Below are 20,471 nucleotides of genomic sequence, written 5' to 3'. Positions count from 1 at the left end.
GTTCGGAGGCATTCCACCCCCCCCTTCCCCGATCAGACTGGTCTTCGCTGGTCTGGTCTCTCCTGCAGCTTACGGCCTTGTAGCGAGATAACCGGCCGATGGTTCGGCGCCCAGGTCTCTATCTCTAACCACAACAATTGCTGTTGTCCACAGAATGTACCAACCATGGAATGTCACCCTTTTCTCATAAGTCTATGGAAGGGAGACAGTTTCTTAAAGAAAACTCGAGCAGACAGCTACACTCAGGGGTCAACATCTTAATTAGAAACAGCTAACAGGATCAGGTTAAACCACAACATTTCTCTGAAAACAGCCATTTTCATCAATCCCCCCTAGATTATACGTGAACACGCAAAATCATGATCAAGAGAAATGTTGACTTCCCACAACCTAAACCTGAACAGCCATTATGCAGAAAGAGAAAGAAGCAAACCTGGAAACATGCCTAAGCTAAAACAGGTTACTGTCTAAACCATAACATAACCATATCTTCCTCTAGCATGATTCCAATTCTAAAGCAAAGCAAACATATTTATCTTATCAGATCACTTCATGTATTGCTGTGATTTTCTGCTGTGAAAGGAAAATTACTCCAAATTCGAGCGTCCCCAAACCAGAGATAAAAAAAAAAAACTTTTTAAACAAACTACACTTCACAATACCCCTGTCTCCGTTTTAATGAGTATATCTCAAGTGCAACCTGGAGTTTTATTCACAGTATGACAATGACCCACACCCTTCACAATCACTGGAATCGACTTCCTGTCCCTGACCAGCAAGCTGTGAATGGAGGATGAAAAGATTATTGTGTGGTGTGAAAGTTCAAATGTCCCGTCTTGGTCGTCGACGTCTCCACCCGGAGTAGTGTATTCCCTGTTGAACTCCAGCACACGTGGCCACTGTGTCCCAAGCCAATCCGGAAGTCCTTCTCTTCAACTCCACCTGTTAGCACAGAAAAACAAAAGAAAACTGTGACAGCATTATGCATTCCACTCTCTGATTGTGAGAGCATGTCTCCTCTCTCTCAGATCATATATAGAGGTTATTCTTATATTTTTATAGAAGAGTCACTGTCGACTCCAGACTTGACCTTTTGGAAGGTTCGTTCTAACCTGCCTACGGTCCTACAGTCATCCGGGCAGTGGGAACAAATTGGAACATTACCGTGTAATTCTCCGTATTTGCTTTCTTCACCCCGAGTAAGCCCCCACACCTAAACTGTGTGGATCTTTAGCTCCAGTGGCGATTTTACATAAGGGGCAGGTGGGGCAGTGCCCCACCAGGTGGCGCTGTTGTGCAAGATGCATCTTAGCTTCAGTGGTGAAAATGGCATGTATAAATATAATAAACCTGACTGACAATATTTATAGTGCTGTTTTGCAGTAATTCCCTTTGTATGTGTGTGTCACAGACTGCTCTGACTCGGCAGAGGGGCACCGAAGCGTTCGCCCCTACTGTTGCTCTAGCGACAATGTGAGCGTGGTTGGGAGTAATGTGAAAAAATATCACGCAGATTTTATTGGGTGGAGGGGCAGAAAAGTCTCTTCCCCTACGAAATCTACGTGACTGGGAATAACAAAACAATGTTGATCAAAGTTGAACTACTGGGTCATTGTCGATGTCGATCTACGTTAGCCAATGCTGCTAGCTCAAATTTTGTAGAGATTAAAGTGTTTTCAGGTGCAACAATGAATAGTGTAGATCAGGGGTTCTCAAACTTTTTGTGCCCAAGGCACACCAAAGAGCAAGCCAAAATCTTAAGGCACACCTATGTTCATATCCATGCAAAATAGCCCCTATAACATGTGCTATTACTCTTATGACTCACTGTTAATTTTTATTTAATGCCTATTTGCTAATGCCAAACAATACAAACATCTATATAACTCAAAATATTTATTAACAAAATAATTAAAGAATTAATTTAAAGCTTTATAGATTTAAATCTATATCCAGCAAATCTATATGGAACTTAAGAGGAAGAGACAGAAGTGCGTGTGTGTGACAAGGTTATAATAGTTTAGCTTTTTTCATTAGTTTTTATTTTTATATCGTTTTAACTTTTTGTTTTCAATTTCAGTTTAGTTTTGATTAGTTTTAAAGCAGGTTTGCTAGTTTAGTTTAGTTTTTATTTTTTGAAAATGCTTAGTTTTAGTTTAGTTTTTATTAGTTTCAGTATTAGTTTTAGTTTTTTTTTCTTCTGAGCTAGCCTCGTGAGACCATCCTGATCTCACAAGCTCACGTTGTTTCACTCCATGTGAAACAAACCATCTGGCGCACGTCAGGTTACTTCTGTGCAGGGACACAGCTAAAAAAAAATGGAGGATAGATTTCATATCCACCCAAAATACTAGGCTTATGTATGAAATGAAAAAGACTAAAACTAAGGACATTTTCTCAATAATTTTAGTTTATTTTAGTTAGTTTTGTAAACACACAATACAGTTTTAGTTAGTTATCGTTTTTTTGTAAAGTCTAGTTTTTATTTTTATTTCAGTTAACTAAAATGTTTTTTCACACCTAGTTTTCGTTTTTTAGTTAGTTTTCGTTAACTATAATAACCTTGGTGTGTGAGCGAGAGAGAGAGGAGAGAAAGAGAGAGAGAGGAGGTGTAGATCTGGCCTGAGACAGCAGTAGGCTTATCCCTGGTGAACAGTAATAACTCTTTACAGAGAGAAGGCCTGAGAATGAAAACTTGTTTAACAGGAACTATTAAGCACAATTCAACTGAGTATGCATTCAGTTAAAAAAACAAAAAAACTTAAGTCTAAAATTGTGTAGTGAGTGTGCAGGTGAGGCAAGCAGGATGAACTGAAATGGGATCCTGGAAGCACAGCACAAAAGCACAGAAAAAACACTATTAAGGGGAGACACCCCAGGTGAATAGGAAAAAAAGAATCCTTAATAGGTATCACCATCAAACTCCCCCAGTTTGTTAGGTACATTAAGGAGCATCTTTTTTGTATTACAAGTTTTCTGAAATCTTATGGATAAATATGCAAATTAGGCATTATATGCGCTAAATATGCGCTAATTTGCATAATTTCGGGAAATCTATTTTTTTAACTGGTTCAAGCCAGATTCAAAATTCTTGTTTCATTTTGTTCACATATCCCTATTCAAACTTTGTCCAAGGGGGATTTTTGATATCTCTTTTCTTCACTTCAGAAATCAGAAAATACTGTCAACAGTCATAAAAAGACCAATTTTCGCCATGTTTTAGGGATAAACTGTTATATAAATCAGGCTATGAATGAAATTTAAAAAATCCCCCTTGGACAAACTCAGAATATGGATTGGAACAAAACTGGAAAGTTAGGTGTATGTAGGTGCTACTCAAGTGGTGGTTTTGATGTCCCTAAGATGAGAAATAACTCATTTTGAGAAAACGGGCTTTGAAAATTTGTATTGTAAAAAACCATACATTTGCATTGTGAACCAATATTTACAAACACAATATCCAATCACATCATTAGTAACAACATTACACAACATCTGAAAACACATAGAAACTGAAAACTGAATAACACAGCATGTTGTGGATTCAAAATAGTCCAGGAGTAGACATTTTGTATAGAGAAGTAAGACCTGTTTAGTTGGAAGCCCACTCACCACGTCAAGGTACAGCCCACGAGTGGGATGTTAGTAAGACGAGACTAGAGACTTGACAATGTTAGTAGGGAAGAGAACATTCCCTTTTAGAAAGCTTGTATTATTTTGTTAAACAGATCATGGACAAAGATAGACACATTTGACGAGGACATTTATGAGAAAACAGATTATCTAGCTTTTTGTGTTTTTTTAAGCGTTTTACATGGAGAAAACATGAATGAATGAATGAATGAATGAATGAACATGAAGAGTAAGCTGATTCATAAATACACAGGACAAGATGTGGTAAACAATGCAGGGTTAACACCAATAGAAGCTAAATATAGATTGCCAAACAAACAAGTGATATAACCATCGTCAAAAGCAACACCATAGGAAACATCAAGCTACGCCGTCATAGGTCTACAGAGTCACTCCTCAGATGGCACCACACTAGCTATCCACAAAACTGTTCTAGGCAGCTAGTTTGTAGAACCCACTCAGCTGGAGTTCACAAAACTGTTCTAAGCAGCTGGTCTGTAGAACCCACTCAGCTGCAGTCAACAAAACTGTCCTAAAACCACAATATGTTCCTGGTGCGCATGGCGTTGTCATCAGTGAAGCAGACTACCCCATATTGCCGCCTTCATGTTGTCCACTGAACGCTGGTTGAGAATTATTGTAATAATTCTCAATAACTGTAATAATTTTGTAACATTTTGTATTTATTGGCAGTCAGCTTACCTACCTCTGGGTCCACATCTGCATATGCCTGCCTAATCTGCTCTCTGCTTCTGTGCAAGGACTCCAGACCTCTCTCTATTTCAGCAACTGAAATTAAGACAGTTTATTTGGTCAGTTTATGGATGCATGTAGAAATGCCACAGGTTGAGAGAGGGAGACTACTGTGCATATGTATAGGCTTCTGATATTGGCTAGAGAGAGAGAGAGAGAGAGGGAACACGTTTCAATAGCCTACCTGTCACCCTCTTGTCATGTTTCTGATATGTTTTCAGATGAAGCCCTGGGATCCCTAACACTTTACTAATCTTTTGGAGAGCTGCATACCCCAACCCTAACTCGTGCGCTAAGAGGACCATCCTCACATTGACATCAAATGCAACATCATTCCTAGTTGTATCATGAAGCCGAGTCGATGTGTAGACACTTTTGCGATAGCCATTTCTCACAAAGACTGCACTCTAAGAGCAAAGTACTACAGAACCCACTATTCTGAGGGTCTATGTTAATTTTAAGACCAGTCCCTGCACAATTAGGACAAATCAACCCAGTTATCAGCTCATTCAAACGCGCCGCATCTCTCTGCTGCTCACTGGACATGCTAACGCTAGCCTCATCTCCCTGCTGCTCACTGGACATGCTAGCACCTGCTAATGACAACTTGCGCGAATAGGCACTTTATATCTCATAAATGTAAACATTTCCATTTAGTTTCTCTTGTTTTCTGTTCAACCTTGCGGGCAAACACTGTTGTCGTTGTTGCTTATTACGTTTAGAACGCTTTACAGACGGAATTGTTTGGATTAGATATAAGGAAGTGGAAACGTGTCACATGACGCGCTGAACCAATCACGTTCTCAGAAATCAACAACAGCCAATGAGATTTCACGGTTAGCATCAAACCCGCCTTTGTATTTCCACGATTGGTTGCTAATACAAATGAAACTAACAGGTTTGGTTGCGATAATAGTGTGTTAGAGAGCCAGAGCTTTCTAAAGATACCCCGGATGACGGGATCCAGACGAAAGAAACGCTGCGAGAAGTTCCGAAAAAAGGCTAACTTTTGGTGATTTTAGGAAGAATCTACAGACGAAAACAGACTAAATGAAGTAAAATAAACATCTAAATGCATATTTTTGATGTTTTTTTTCCACTAGTATGAAAGAAGACATGTTATGGAAGCAAACTAGCACAAAATCTCACATTTGACCAGGGCGTTGAAAAACGATGTTTTCACCTACCGTGTCTCTCCTTAACCTTTTAGAAATGTTTCATAAATATAATATCTTATTGTCTATTCATCATTTATATGTACACGTTGATGATTATTTAATTATGAATGAATAGTTATTGAAATGAGGCTAACAGATCCTTATTATCATACCTGCAAACTAGTCGCCTTTCGGCTACAATCGCCGTTTTTTTTGTCAATTGGGTCATTCACATGAATCGTGCAGATCCGGGGAGTTTTCCAAAAAGGGGAGGAGGTGACTGCATTTGTGGGTTAATTTGAATTCTGATGCAGCATTAGTGTGACTGATCTACATGCCGAATAATTTCGTCTTCCAAAAGTGGATGTTTTGTCCCTGCTTCACCCTCTCCCTTTCCTAATGGCTGGCAGTGTTTGCATGAAGTCATGTTGGAACTTATCTCAAAAAGTGTCGACTTTTATTAAACCCAAATACACTAGAATACGTGCACGGTTGGAGCGACCAATTAAATTAGTTCGGGGCATGGTAAATGCAAATCATTCCTTCACCATCCTAGGAAAAAAAATCTCGGCTTTAGGCTATATTATACCTCCATGGGAGGGAGTGACAACCAGACATTTGCTGTATTTGGTGCGTTGGCTTACAGACACGCACAAAAACGCTACCCGACAAAACTAGGTTAATCAAAAATAACAGCCTGAGACTCTCGGACAAGCCTATACAACCTATACAGGTTAGATGACATGCCATTATAATCAGGTGCAATCGGGATACAGATTCTGAGCCAATCACAGACCTTCTCGCGATGCTTTTTATTTTTTGTCCTAGAGATATTTTGTAGACTTTGAAAACGAATTACAGCTGGCAAGTCGTTGAATGCGTTATAGAGGAAGATTTGCGTGTGAAGTAAAGAAGATGGATCTGTGGCGTTTGATAGTTGCCATTAATCTTGGGCTAGTGTGGTATTTTTCAGACTGCGGAAGTGTAGTGACCCTATATATTTTCGGGGTTCTATGTTATTTTGCAATCCCACACATATTCACGAATCCTGGACGGGACAGCAGCACTCAAACAGACGAGAGGGCAGAGGAGCAAGTATTCCAGGTGATGAAACGGTTAGGCTATGCATTGAAGCGTAGGCTAAGCTACTTTTTGCTTATCAAAGTTGCAGACGGGCAGCTGCTGCGACGCTGACAGATACAATATTTCAAATGTATGCTGCTATTGTAGGAGGTCGGTCAGATTGATAACTTATCAAATATCAAAACCATAAAAACTATTCTAGAGTTTATCGCCCGGGATGTAGCCTACACGTTCGTCAGTGTAATGGGGGTGCCTTTTAGGCAATTTAAGTATAATCTGATTGAAACTGTTGAAGTAAAGAAAAAATATTGACATTTTGGTAGACTGTATTTCTGTATGTAGATTTTGCGTTTACGTTAATGTATTTTGTAGGCTAGCCTACTGTTCTGTCCTAGGCTACATTCAAGCTACCTCGGAAAAATAAATTCACTCGGACAGAACGCACTGATCTCCACTGCACAAGTAGAGTAGTGGTCAGAGCATTGGACTCCCACCCGGCAGGTTCAAGACCCGGTGGGGATGACTTTATGGGAGTATACCCCAAACCTCCACATGTTCATCTTTTCATTCCAACCTTTACCCCTTGCCTTATAGGTAAAATCCTGTCCCAACCCCAACCCTTATTCTAACCTCAACCCACACTAGGGACTGGAAGGACACCAAAAGCAGCACACCAATCTCTACTGCACAAGTAGAGTAGTGGTGAGAGCATTGGACTACCACCCGGGAGACCAGGGTTCAAGACCTGGGGGGGATGACTTTTTGTTATCATCAGTGTAACTGCTTTAGCCACTTTATGGGGGATGACTTTATGGGACTATACCCCAAACATCCACACGTTCATCCTTTCACTCCAATCTAATATATCATATATCAAATATATATCAAATATCCCTTACCTTTGTCCAGAAACAGAAGTTGAACCAATTGCAGAAAAATAGCAAACATTACAGGACTCATCAGTGTAACTGCTTTAGCCACTGACTGCTACCATTAATGTTATGGAGCTAACTGGCTATACCACTCTTATTGTGCTGGATTAGCATTGGAAGCATTGGAACTGATGTGTCCAGGCGACAAGACCTATCTTAATTTATCATACATTATTTCATGTAATTTCAATTCACAGCTATTTCAGTGGCATGACTAGCTTCCGTCCTACCAGTCCTGAACAGAAACAAGCCAGCCACGCACATAAGCCAGGCTGGACCTGGCCTGGTTCTAATATACATGCATGTGCAAAACAGCTAGGCGCTGTAACACTGATCATAGGGAGCATAAATTGGTGGAACACCTGAATCGAACATGCCCACTCAGCGCCGTCTGAGTAGCTCCACTCCTGGGTCCAATTTCGTAAATTAGCCCTTTTTTTTTGGGGGGGGGGGGGGGGGGGGATTAGCCTGATCCCTGTATTGACGTAGGTGGTGCTTGTGTAGGCTACACTATGAATAGCTAGCTAGCTAGCCAACTACCTGATATTCTAGCTGTAACTAGCTAGCAAACGCTAGCTAATAATAACAGTAGCTACCCAGTAAGAATAGTAGATAGGCTCCTATTCGCTAGCTAGTAGTTGTTAGCAAGTTGCTAACAAAAATGTTGTTAGCTAGTTTTTGCTAGCTAGTTTTGTTGTCTAGTCAAAGTTTGGCCCGCTCACCCACCCACTCACCTACCCTCAAAAAAGTGCTCACAAATATATAGGTCCTACCCCTCTTGAATATGTGTTTCGAGGCTGTTTGGCTGTTTTCAAAATAAACAGGGAAACTAATAGACCCTTATGTTCACCCAGCAGGTGGCGTATACATCATCCTATTCACTCATCATTTCTTGTATTTTTCTCAGGAAACCAAAGACGCAAAACATTGGTGTGAAAATAATGTGACTGATAAAAGAACTGAGAAGTCATATCCCCGAGTGAAGAGGTCTCTACGTCAAGGTGTGCCATTGTGCTTTACTACTCAGTAAAAGTTAATGAACTGCATTACTTGGTGAAGACAAGACAGGGATACTGGTTAAATGTTTTGTAAAAAAAATTATCATTAATAAATCAAGTTAGTTGTTTGTAATAGTCAGATGAACTAGGCTATGCAGTTCAGTGATCGTGTTAAGCAGAGATAACTTGTAAGGGGTGGGACGGGCATGAGCACGAGCCCTTTATGTCCGCCTGCTGCTGCTACTGCGCCAGAAAGTTGTGAGTTTTTGAACGACGACGTTGGCTTACTTTTACAGCAAATTGAATGGTGAGTGTGTAAATTAATACATATCTTTATGGGGAAATTGATTACCAAAAAGACTGGTCCGATGACAAGTAACATTGGCTTTAGTGTTACAGTATGCTGAAGTGTTTATAACTTTAGCGTGTCTTGTTGCATGACCAGCTTCAAAGCAGTTAAAGCTAAATAAGATATCTCGGCACTTTGGTGGCCCCTTTGGTCGTGATAGAATCAGCACTGCGTTTTAAGAACCACACTTCCCACAATTCCCCACTCACTCGCTGTAATGATGGGAAAAAATATGATAAACGTGCGTGGAGCAGACTGGATTGGAAGATTGTAGCTACTTCAATGGACTTTCTGGAAGGATGGCTTCAATGCAGGTAAATACCGGTCTTCTTTCTTTTATGTGCATGTAGATAAATTCACGGGGCAAAGTGTTTGTTGTCTTCCTGATATTGTGACACGCAAAATGCACTGCCGCTTCCACCACAAGATTTCCCGCCAGTGTACTAGCCAGTACACCGAAATTCTAAAATAATAAATTCACAGGGTCTCATGCAGGCTCATGTCACGAAAACGATTTTTTGGGTCTTGCTAAGGCCAAGTCATAAACTAATGGCAAGTAAAGGTGAATATTGAACTATAAAAAAAGTTCTCATTGAGCTTTAACTTAGTTAATAACTTGTCAAACAAAGGATGAGGTCATTAGTTAGTCATTAGAAGAGGTTGCTTAACGTGCAAAAGTAAGCTTAGTGTTGCTAACGCTAGTTTTCTCCTTCGATTCAGTTTACTATAACATATTGCAGGCCACCATGTGCCTGTGGCAAACGCTACCCACTAGCTAACCTCGTTCATATGGTAAATGTAGTCTACACATTCAAAATGGTGTTTAAGATGGCACGTGAGTGATTGCTGCATGTTGCATTTTAGCATAAGTCACTAGTTGGTCATTAGAAGAGACTTGCTAACATTTTGCAATTCTAAAGTTAGCTAGCTTTGACGTTATAATGTCTAACATTTACTAGATGATCCCCCCTGCCTCTTCTGTCGATGTTAGCACATGACTAGCTAACTTATAGATTCACGATGGTCTTGGTGTTTGTTAAGGTAGCATTGAAATGTATACTGGATTGTGGATTCTGCTATCTGTGTATTCTTCAGGTGTACATGGAGTTCAACAGGATTGCTGGCAAGAACCTCAAAGAGGAGTTCTACGAAGGCACCGATGGGCACAGTCCTCGTCTGATCGAGATATTCCAATTATAGAGAGGGAACGTTGGGAAGCTGTTGACAGAGCCAGACCAGGGTTGGTCTACATTTCATACCCATTTACTCCCCAAAAGACTACAGGGCCAAATGATATCCCGACACTGGTGCTCAGAGGGCTTCCTCTGAACCTTGGTGAGGACACACCACAGACTTCTACAAAGCTGACTTTGTAAGTAACCTCTTATTTTCTCAAAGAGAATGTAAAAGGACCATGCTGGCGTTATCTTGAATTTTCAACATTGATAGTGCCTGTCTTTGATAAACCCTGTTTGCAAACTCTGAGTATAGTCATATAGAACAAGGATGTTGTTCCACTTATCACTTATATAATCTGTCAATCTGGTTCTTTGTGATGCGTTTTGTTTTGCGTTTCTGTGTGATATGTCTTGACTCTCCTGTGACTAGTCTATATTTTTTGATAGTTATTTAATGAGAAATCTCATAATTTTACTCTTATGTTGTTTTAAGGACTCTGATGATGACTCCTTCTGCCACATGGAAGTTGGAATCCTCCTTGTTGAGTGTGAAGGGCTGTGCTCTCATCTCTGCATCTCAGTGCAGCTTCAGTAAAGATCATCATTGAGGGAACAGTCATGATGGACAACGTCGAAGATCTGCCGAAAGCCATGTGCCTTCTGTTTGAACTTTCATACATGCTGCATCTCGACTATCCCAAGTCGATGAAGCTCACATTCCAGTTCAGTCAACAGATAATCCTCACATTGGGCCACAGTGAACTAAAACCCAAGTTACAAACATTGAAAAAACAATTGCAATGTAAAGAAATACTGTCAAGTCTACCGTAAGAAGCCATGTCTGCATTTGTTTTTTTGGTTTTCCAACAGCACGCCATGCAGCTGCAGTCACAGTTTGATTATAGATCAGTACATGTTTATGTGATATGGTCACAAAGATGTAGAGTACATTAATGTACAGTACATAAAGATGATTGGCCACTGTCACAGTTTGAATATAGATCATCAGTACATGTATATCTGAGGTGGTCACAAAGAACAGATGTAGAGTACATGAATGTAGATGTAGAGTTAGTACAGTACGTAAAGAGATGCTGTAAAGAAAATTACCTCAAAGGGGAGCAGTCAAGTCTACTGTAAGAAGCCATGGCTGCTTTTATGTTTTTCCCATGGCACGCCGTGCAAGGCAAGGCAAGTTTATTTTTATATAGCACATTTCAGCAACAAGGCAATTCAAAGTGCTTTACATGAGACATTAAAAGCATCAAGACAAAGTGCAACACATAAAAGGTCATATAAAGCGAAATGCAAAAAAGGACACTTTTCTTTATCACATACTGAAATCTTCTCTCTCCGCTCACTTACGTACAATGTCCTTCTGTATAGTTGCTCACTGGCTTTTCACCAGTGCCTCAAACATCCTTTCTGAGCAAGGGACCACATCAGTCAGTGGCCTTCTGTTGTGTCACTAGGCACACCTTGCACCAACTTCTCCATTTCCAACATACAGTTCCTTCTTTCTCTTGCTCCCTCAAGTCGTTCTACTAACATTCTCTTGTACTTTGCGGCTGCAGTCCCAGTTTGAATGTAGATCAGTACATGTACCCAGAGTAGAAATTTGGTCATTTAAGGGGCAATGCCATTTGGCCCTCAGTGTCACTCATTTTTAGGGCACAAAGGCCACATGCCATGGCACAAAGGCCATTGAGTGAAATAAGAGGTTTTGGAGCCTACAATTAAATAACTTGACTTTAAAGTGGTAGTTCAGTGATCCCTTTAACTGAATGGTCTACAGAATATTTACTACCCGGATAAGACACAATAACTGTGTACTCGATGTCCAATAAATAAGAAACATGAATGACATGAAAAACATAAATTGCCTACTTTATTCACTTTTTGTATCAAATGATGCCTCCATAATGTCATAAGTCATGCAATCATAGTTGAATCATACAGAGCAAGCATGCCCCTTCACTGGAAATGCAGTTGTAGCACTATATTGCCAAGCAACTAGAACCGACTGACAAAATCATCCATGCACATAGCAGCACAATCCGTTTCAGTTGCTGTAGTCTCTTTAGTCACGGAATTATTGTATAAAGACAATATAGTACAATGTGATTAGGGTAGCTAGCTATTTATCAATAGCCAGTGTGATTGGATTCTAGCTAGCTAGCTAGCTAGCTAACTAGCAAGCTGTTAGGACTGTCAACATACAGGTATTAAAAACAGAAGGTTTTGATTCAGTGAAGCACTCAATAAGTCGGCTATCTATTTAGCTATGCTGGCTGTCAGTAATGTAACATTAACTAACATGTAACATTAGCTAGCTAACTGAAGCTGTGCCTGTGGTCTGTGGAGTTGGCTAGCTAGCCATCGCGTTAGCCATCACCGGCACAAATACTTTCTTTGCTCTGGAAATTATTTTGTTGAAAAAGAATAGTTGGGCAATGGCTAGAGAGCTAAGGCATTTTGAGCCGTGTCATAATTTATTAGCTGTCAATATAGTCAATATAGACTTTGCATGCTTGTCTCATCCAACCACAATGCAGCACCAGTCCTTGCAGCATGCCAGCTTCACATGGCATGAAAGCCAAGCTACAATTGTATACTACCCATATAACATTTGAAACCTTAATTGAATTCATTTTGGAATAAAGAAAATAAGGAATATAAAAGACAGGAGACCACTGATGCTTTTAAAGCAACCTCGAGATTTAGATGGTAGCAGGGGCACAAAAGCCATAGTGGCCGCAGGGGGTACAATTATTTTCGGGGCATCATGGCCAGAGTGAGGGGCATAGAGGCCATGGCCGTTGTTAAATTCCCACACTGCGTGTACCTGTATATCTGAGGTGGTCTCAAAGGAGAAGGTTGGGTACGCCAATTAAGTATGGTATAGTGTGGCATTTTATTAGCCAGAAGTGTACGTTCACACACTTAGCTCACATAAACACAGACATGCATACACAAACACGTTTTAGAGGCCTGCCAGTTGTAATGCGGCTCTGTATGTCTCATTCACATCTGTTGTTTGGCAAAGTTGCCAGTTTTAATGCAGCTCAGTGTCATTTGTGTGATGTGTGGTAGTTTTAGATGATCCCTTAGGATAAGAAGTTGCAGTGTCAACAATGTTCAACCCCGCAATGTCAAAAATAAAATATGTTGAGTAACATTTAAATGTATTGTTTGATTTGTTGTTTTTATTAAAGCATGTATTTTATTTAATGTATTTTATGCAATCTGCAAAATCAAAATAGCATAATTCAATTAGAAGAAAATACATTACTTATATAAGCAAATTACTTTAAGAAGTGATAAATAATGTTTGTGTATGTTTAACTTAGAGTAGTTAGTTTATTCAACTTAAACTCACATGATATGTCTACTCCATCCAATTAAGTTTATATGGTAATACAACTTAACCTGTTCTGCCTTGTGTCAAAACAGAAGTGTTGGATAAGCATGCATTCCATACCAGGCATTCTAGTTCCTACACCAATAGTGCTATGTATTGCATCATGATGACAAACCTGCTGGGATGCAAATTGCATATCAGTTGAAATTATCATTGAAAATTCTCAATTCATAAGAACTAGTACAGTTTACATGCCTCTACTGCCCTATACTTTTGTTACTCCATTGTCTGTTTTCTGTTAACTGCATTGCCGCTGTGTTCTTTTGTTCCCCAGTGTTTGAGTGTGCCTATGCCCAGCTGGTCATCCCCTGGTATGCAGTCCCTGAGCCCTGTGACTGTCAGCCTCTGCACTTGGTGTTGTGGAGGGAGTTTGAGTTTGTGTTTGACCAGATCATCAACAGAGGCAAAGATTTTGATGTCCGTGTAGCCAGTGTGGGCTGCATTCGCATCCTGACCCAGCACGTGCATAATGCCAAGCAGTCTGACAGGTGAGGCTCTTTCAGGGAGAGAACATAATACCACAGTGTTTATCAAACAGACTGTCAAGTTTGTTCTCTCTTTCTGTTCTATTCAGAGAACCATTATTCAGTTCCAGAGAAGAGGAAGTAGCAGTTCTCAGAGTGTTTTCTGGTGCTCTGGTGCAAAACCTTTTTCCGGAGTCTCTGTGTGGACTACATCTCAGCAACTGTGCCCTAAATGAAATAGTTGCCTTACGGGGTAAGCAGCATGCCTGGCCTTTAAAGACATTTACCTTCTGAAAGCTTCTTCTGTGTTCTGGTGCACTGCTAATGTAGTAATCATTACAACATTACATCTTTGACAGTTTAGTAGTGGTCATTTGACCAGAACCAGTGCAACCGTTTTTGTTGCTAAGTCGTTTTACTGTAGTGGATAAAACCTTAACCATGTTCGCCCAATTATCTCGCAATTTTGGTTTACATGCAGCCCCATCCACAGTGCATAAGACAGTAGCTTAAATCCAAAGATACCAGGGGACACTGACTACTCACACAAGACATAAACAATGAATGGACAAAAACAGGAACTGAGGCAAACTAAATAGGGACACTAACAAGGGATATAAGGTGCGGGTGAGACTAAACATAACGAGACACAGGTGCAGACAAGACAGTGAAGGGTAAGCCCAACCAAACACAGGCGCAACAGGCAGACACACAAGGGCTGAGGGATGAATTTAAGCCTTGGATACACTAGGACAAGGATTTAAGCCTTGGATACACTAGAAGACTTTCACAATCTTAACAGATTATGAAATGACTGGGAGTATACACTAGACGACTGGCTTCTGCTGATTTTTGTATGACAACTGAATAACTGGGTATCACACATTTAACGACTGGACCGGGTGGTGAAGAGTTTACACTACACGATTGCGTCCAGAATCTCCTCAAAAATATCAAACATGTTTGATATGCTCCAACTCGCTCCAACTCGGATCGGGAGAAGTCTGTTCTCATCATACACTTGCCGATTTAAATCTGTACCCCTCATACACTTACAGATTTCTGTGCCAAATTGCCACTCCGACTACCCCCAACTAGTGCAGACTGCTGCTGACTAGGACAGACTCGGCAGGATTGTGAATCGTGTATAAAATCAGGCATAATATCTTGTGTATCCTCAACTTAAGACTGGACCTGGGGAACTGGGACTTGGGATGGAGTTGGGGGGACACCAGAGGGACTAGAGGGGAGGAGTGAGGGGGGTGTCACTATGGGCGGGGCTTAGGGTGCCAGGCCCGCCCCCAAAAGTGCTAGTGCACCCCACTGGCATTAATACATTGAATAAAAAAAAAAAAATATATATATATATTATAGTATTTTTCTGTTAAATCAAAAATACTAACTTTATATTTCTTATAAATTAAGACATTGAAATAGAGAAACAATGGTGTGTATTTGTTTGATGAGGTTCTGTTATGTGTGCAACAGCCTATCTCTGGCTGGAGGTGGCTGCCGTATTGAAAAAGGAAGTTATGCCAATGTAGCGGTTACCACACATGTGATTTCAGTTTGGAGTCGAGCTGAGCTGTGCACTCCAGGCCGTGCCAACTGTCATCACAACTTATAGGCCTACCCTTGCCCTAAATTTGGGGACATCTACCGCAATGTGTGAAAGCTTTTAAACAGTTTTATCTGAGCATTGGCATATGCTGCACAAACGCAAGGCTCAGCTTATTCATCTTGGATCTTACAAGTTTTCTGATAAGATTCAACACTCAGAAACGCTGAGTCAGGGGGAGAACGAGAGCTCGGTATAATTATTAAGTGTCAGTGCTGCACAAATACATTTCTATTAAGTCTACAATATTCAAAATGAAAACTCACAAATACAGTCTTAGGCTATTTATAGATAGAAATAACAATATTTGGATGTGTTAAAGATATAGGCTAATGAACACAACAAACTTTGCCTTTCACTTCTTGAAATGTTCTGCAGATAAAACATGCCAAAGAAGTTTGTTTTGAGCCTTAGTGTTCTCCGTAGTAGCCTACCTCAGTGGTATGTAGACGGGCGAGCTTTTTGAGAATGCGCGCTCCCTTCGCAGTTTGGACGGTGGCGGGGCTATGAGGAAACATACACCGACAGAGCAATGCAGCTCAACACAACACCGGAACCGCAGCAGAGATGGATAATATGCCTGCATGTCAGCATGACTGACAGGGGTTTGGCATGAGAATGCTGTGTGACATGCCAAACACCCACTTAGGGGTGACAACTGCGTCAATTGTAGGCTACATTCTTGAGAAGCAGGCGTGGAAGATAAACCCGTTCGGTTGGAATTTTCTGTGTTGATGTGATACGCATTCTCTGTAAAAGTCAGGGCTGTTGCCAACTCTCATGCATTGACTCAGTCACGCAATTGACACGTTTCACACATTCTCATGCCACATGTAGCCTACATTTTCTCAAGAAGTGTTATCAGCACTCGAACAGATAGCAGCGCATCTGTGCTGCGCACCGTTATTAACATGTAGGCTACAGTAAAAGCCGCCTCCCATTCTCCTCTATTCATTTGGACATGGATTCAGCATCCAAAATGTCAGTTTTGGATAGATTGATCGATAGACCACGACGGCTCCACGGGTGCTGTGCTCTAGTCATTGAAAATCACAATTATGTGAATGAGCACACATTTTTATGTGAATGAGCACACATTTCTTCCAAGTCTACAATATTCAAAATGAAAACTCACAATATAATGTTATTTATAGATAGCCTAGATATAACAGTAGTTGCATGTGTCAAAGATATAATAAACACAACAAACAGGTTACACAACATTACCTTATTGTCAAAACATAACTAGACAGTCATAAAATGTGCCTATCACTTCTTGAATACAAGCGTTCTCTGTAGTAGGCTACTGCAGTAGTACGTGACCAGCATCTCGGGGGTGATCTTTTTGAGAATGCGTGCTCCCTTCGGCGTTTGGACGGTGGCGGGGCTGGCGCGGGGGGGGACGTGTAATGTGTAGGTGTCATGGAGGTATAGGTAGGTGTCCCACCTAATACATCCATGGTGTCCCAATACTTTTGTCCACTGACATTTCCATTTCAATCTCGTGCCCGCAGTGCCCTCTGGCGGCTAGGCGGTGAAGCGCATGTGGACACTGGTTGCTGATTTCTGTCATTATAGTATGGATGGATTATAGTAGGAGAAAGATAGATGCCGGTAGGCTACTCCGCATAAAACATATGTTTTAGATGAAATGAAGTGGGAGAAATGGGAAACAATAATTTTGCAGTGATGACTAAGGATCAATAAGATTAGCTAACCAAGTTAGCAGATGTTCATCCATGTTACTGTAGGTGGTGTAGGTTTCGAAATGTGTCAGTCTTAAATACTTTTGGAGTGCACTGTATGTTTTGATTGATGTGATGTAATTTAGAGCATTATTATTATTTAGTTAAATCAATTGTGTTATATCAAGAATCAAGACATGTTAGTGAAAATTACATTAGCTGTCCTCTCCTGGTAAAAGTAATTCCGTCTGGACAGGGTTAATTCTATCTGCCAACATATACAAAACTGTATAGGCTATTTCCTTGTCAATGTAAAAATATATATATATTTTCCGAACTGGCCTTTTCATTGAGTAAATTCATTCATTCAGTGATTTAAAACAGACCACAAACAAGTATTTCAGTTTTCTATAAAATCATTATGTCAAAATCTTGGTGCATAACAAGGCACGTGCTGCAACAGAGCTGCGCGCCATTCACTCGTGCGTGGTATTGGGTGGGATTCGGAATCAACATTAAGAATAGTGGGTGACCATGAAAAATGTGCTGAATCTGGGTCAACAGAGGGAATGAGAAAAATGCTGACTATGAACAGAGTTGGTTTTGTGCACCACTGCAGACTTGTGGAAACAAATGTCATGTCAAGTGCTTTTAGTGATGAAACTCATAGGCAAAACTGCATTTGCAACTGACCCGCCCCCCCCCCCCCAATTCATATTGTAGTCTCTTGTTTGCTGTGGTAGCTCTGGATTTGTCCTTTGTCATATCCTATTGACTTGATTGGCATGGCTGTGTTGTTGTGCAGTGTTGGAGCTGCTGGTGACATGGTTCTCTGACCCACATTACCTCAACAAGCTGGTGGTGAGTCAGATGGACAAAGGGACCTCTAAGAGAAGCAAAGAATGTAAGTGTAACTAAACTGTCTTGACTTGACAACCACACTCCCCATTCAAACGAACGCCGCTCCACTCTTAACTTTTGAGCTGCTAATTTTGAATTTGTACCTGTGCTCCGTGGATGACCTCTGTGACCCCATCCAAGCTTCTCCGGCCTCTCTCTGTGAACCCGACGGAGCTTCTCTGGCCTCCCTCTGTGACCCTGACGGAGCTTCTCTGGCCTCCCTCTGTGACCCCGACCAAGCTTCTCTGGCCTTCCTCTGTGACCCCGACCAAGCTTCTCTGGCCTTCCTCTGTGACCCCGACCAAGCTTCTCTGGCCTCCCTCTGTGACCCCGACCAAGCTTCTCTGGCCTCCCTCTGTGACCCCGACCAAGCTTCTCTGGCCTCCCTCTGTGACGTTGACCGAGCTTCTCCGGCCTCCCTCTGTGACGTTGACCGAGCTTCTCCGGCCTCCCTCTGTGACGTTGACCGAGCTTCTCCGGCCTCCCTCTGTGACGTTGACCGAGCTTCTCTGGCCTCCCTGGAGGACGAGGACAGCAGAGCGTGAGTCTGAGTGTCCCAGCAGTCTGCTTTAATGATAAATATAAAATCTCTGTTTTTTCCTGGTGCACCTTTGGGATTATGACCTTGCTCTGTTTGGTGATTGGGACAGAGGGATGTCAGGGGATGGAGCACATGAGGAATCTCAGGCCAGTGGCAGCAAGCCCGACAAGAAAGGTGTGTGTTTATTTCTGTTATGTCAAAAATAAACTCAAAATGACATTCTCTCTGTCTTACAGCCTATTACGCTTCAATGGATTTCCGAATTAAATAATAAGTTCAATAAGTGCTTTATTAGGGGTCCTACGGTAATAGGAACCCTATTGTTATTGTTGGTATTTTCTTCCTCCTTCTTATTCTTTTCCTGGAAATGGTCAAATAACTCAAAGTCCTTGACCAAAAATGCTTGTTAAAAATAGAGGCCATGAGTAACTATGATAGAAAGAATTACCATGATTAATCATAGGTGGCGCTATAGTCCTCTCTGTGAGGGATTTTGTCTATGAACCTACAGTATGGATCCATTGAGAGCGGCGACGGGCTATATCTTGAGAGTGCACCATTTGTCGAAACCGTTGTATATGATCGTAAATAACCTTAGCTATAACATGGCTTACAATTAGAGATGCACAATATTATTTTTTTCAAGCCGATACTGATACTGATAACTTCCTGCTTCTCAAGACCGATACCGATAACCGATAATATATTTATATTTATTCATTTTAAAATTTTGATTCACCTGTAGTTTTTGCACACTGGGAGGTAAGAAAGACTGGTAAACAAAGGTGCATTTAACAAACAGTAGCTTTGTCCTAACAAAATATCATCACTACTATTAACAAAACAACAACCAAGAACAGTTCTGTCTCTGCACATTTTTTTTTTTTCTCAAATAAACTGGTCCGAGTCCTCTCTATTTCCCTGAACAGTGAATTAACTAGTGAATCACTCTTCTTAGCAGATAAACAATTCAGTGCAGATGCTAGGTTGTTGTGCTCCATAAAGTAATGGAAACAAAACTCTCTTTAAAATGAATAGTAAATGTAAACATTAGCCTTAGTAAAGTGTTTATTTACACCGAGCTTCTCTGCAGGGGAAATTTACGACAGGCCGTTTACGGCACAGGCAGGAGAAAGGGAATGCTTGATTTGTCTCAAAAGAAAAAAAACTTCCCTCTTCCCAATCCATCCACATCATAGTACAGACAAACCGGGCGGAGCCAAGAAAGAAATCAAACAGACCTCTTCCTAATCATACAATACAGTACTGGCGAGCTACGCAATCCCACTTTATTATCTGAGCTTTTTAATTTTTTAATTTTATTATTTATTATCGGAGCTATTCTAAACGTTATCAGATTTATCTGTATGACATCATAATTCCTGATATCGGCCCGATAATTATCTGTCGGATATTTATTGTGCATCCCTACTTATAATGCTAAATTCCGAACCTGTCCATTAACAGTTCATACACATCATACACATAGGCTAATGTATTATACATCAAAATATAAGGACAAGGCTTATCTCCAAAACCTTATCTCCAATCTGGTGAGTCAGACTACATCAGCAACAATGCTGATTTATTAAAACAAAAACAAAACACAAAAAAAAATATGACCAGATATTTTGCGCGAGTCACATTCACATTTACCTGTTCCAACAAAACCAACCAAATATGATTGTTTTTTAATGCTATCTCCTCTTTCATTGTCTATGTTGATATACACAGCGACATTGAATGCACAATTAAAATA

This window comes from Borostomias antarcticus (genome assembly GCF_949987555.1).
Source record: "Borostomias antarcticus genome assembly, chromosome: 5".
Lineage (NCBI taxonomy): Eukaryota > Metazoa > Chordata > Actinopteri > Stomiiformes > Stomiidae > Borostomias > Borostomias antarcticus.
The sequence above is the reverse complement of the archived record's forward strand: the minus strand, read 5'-3'. Positions refer to the sequence as shown.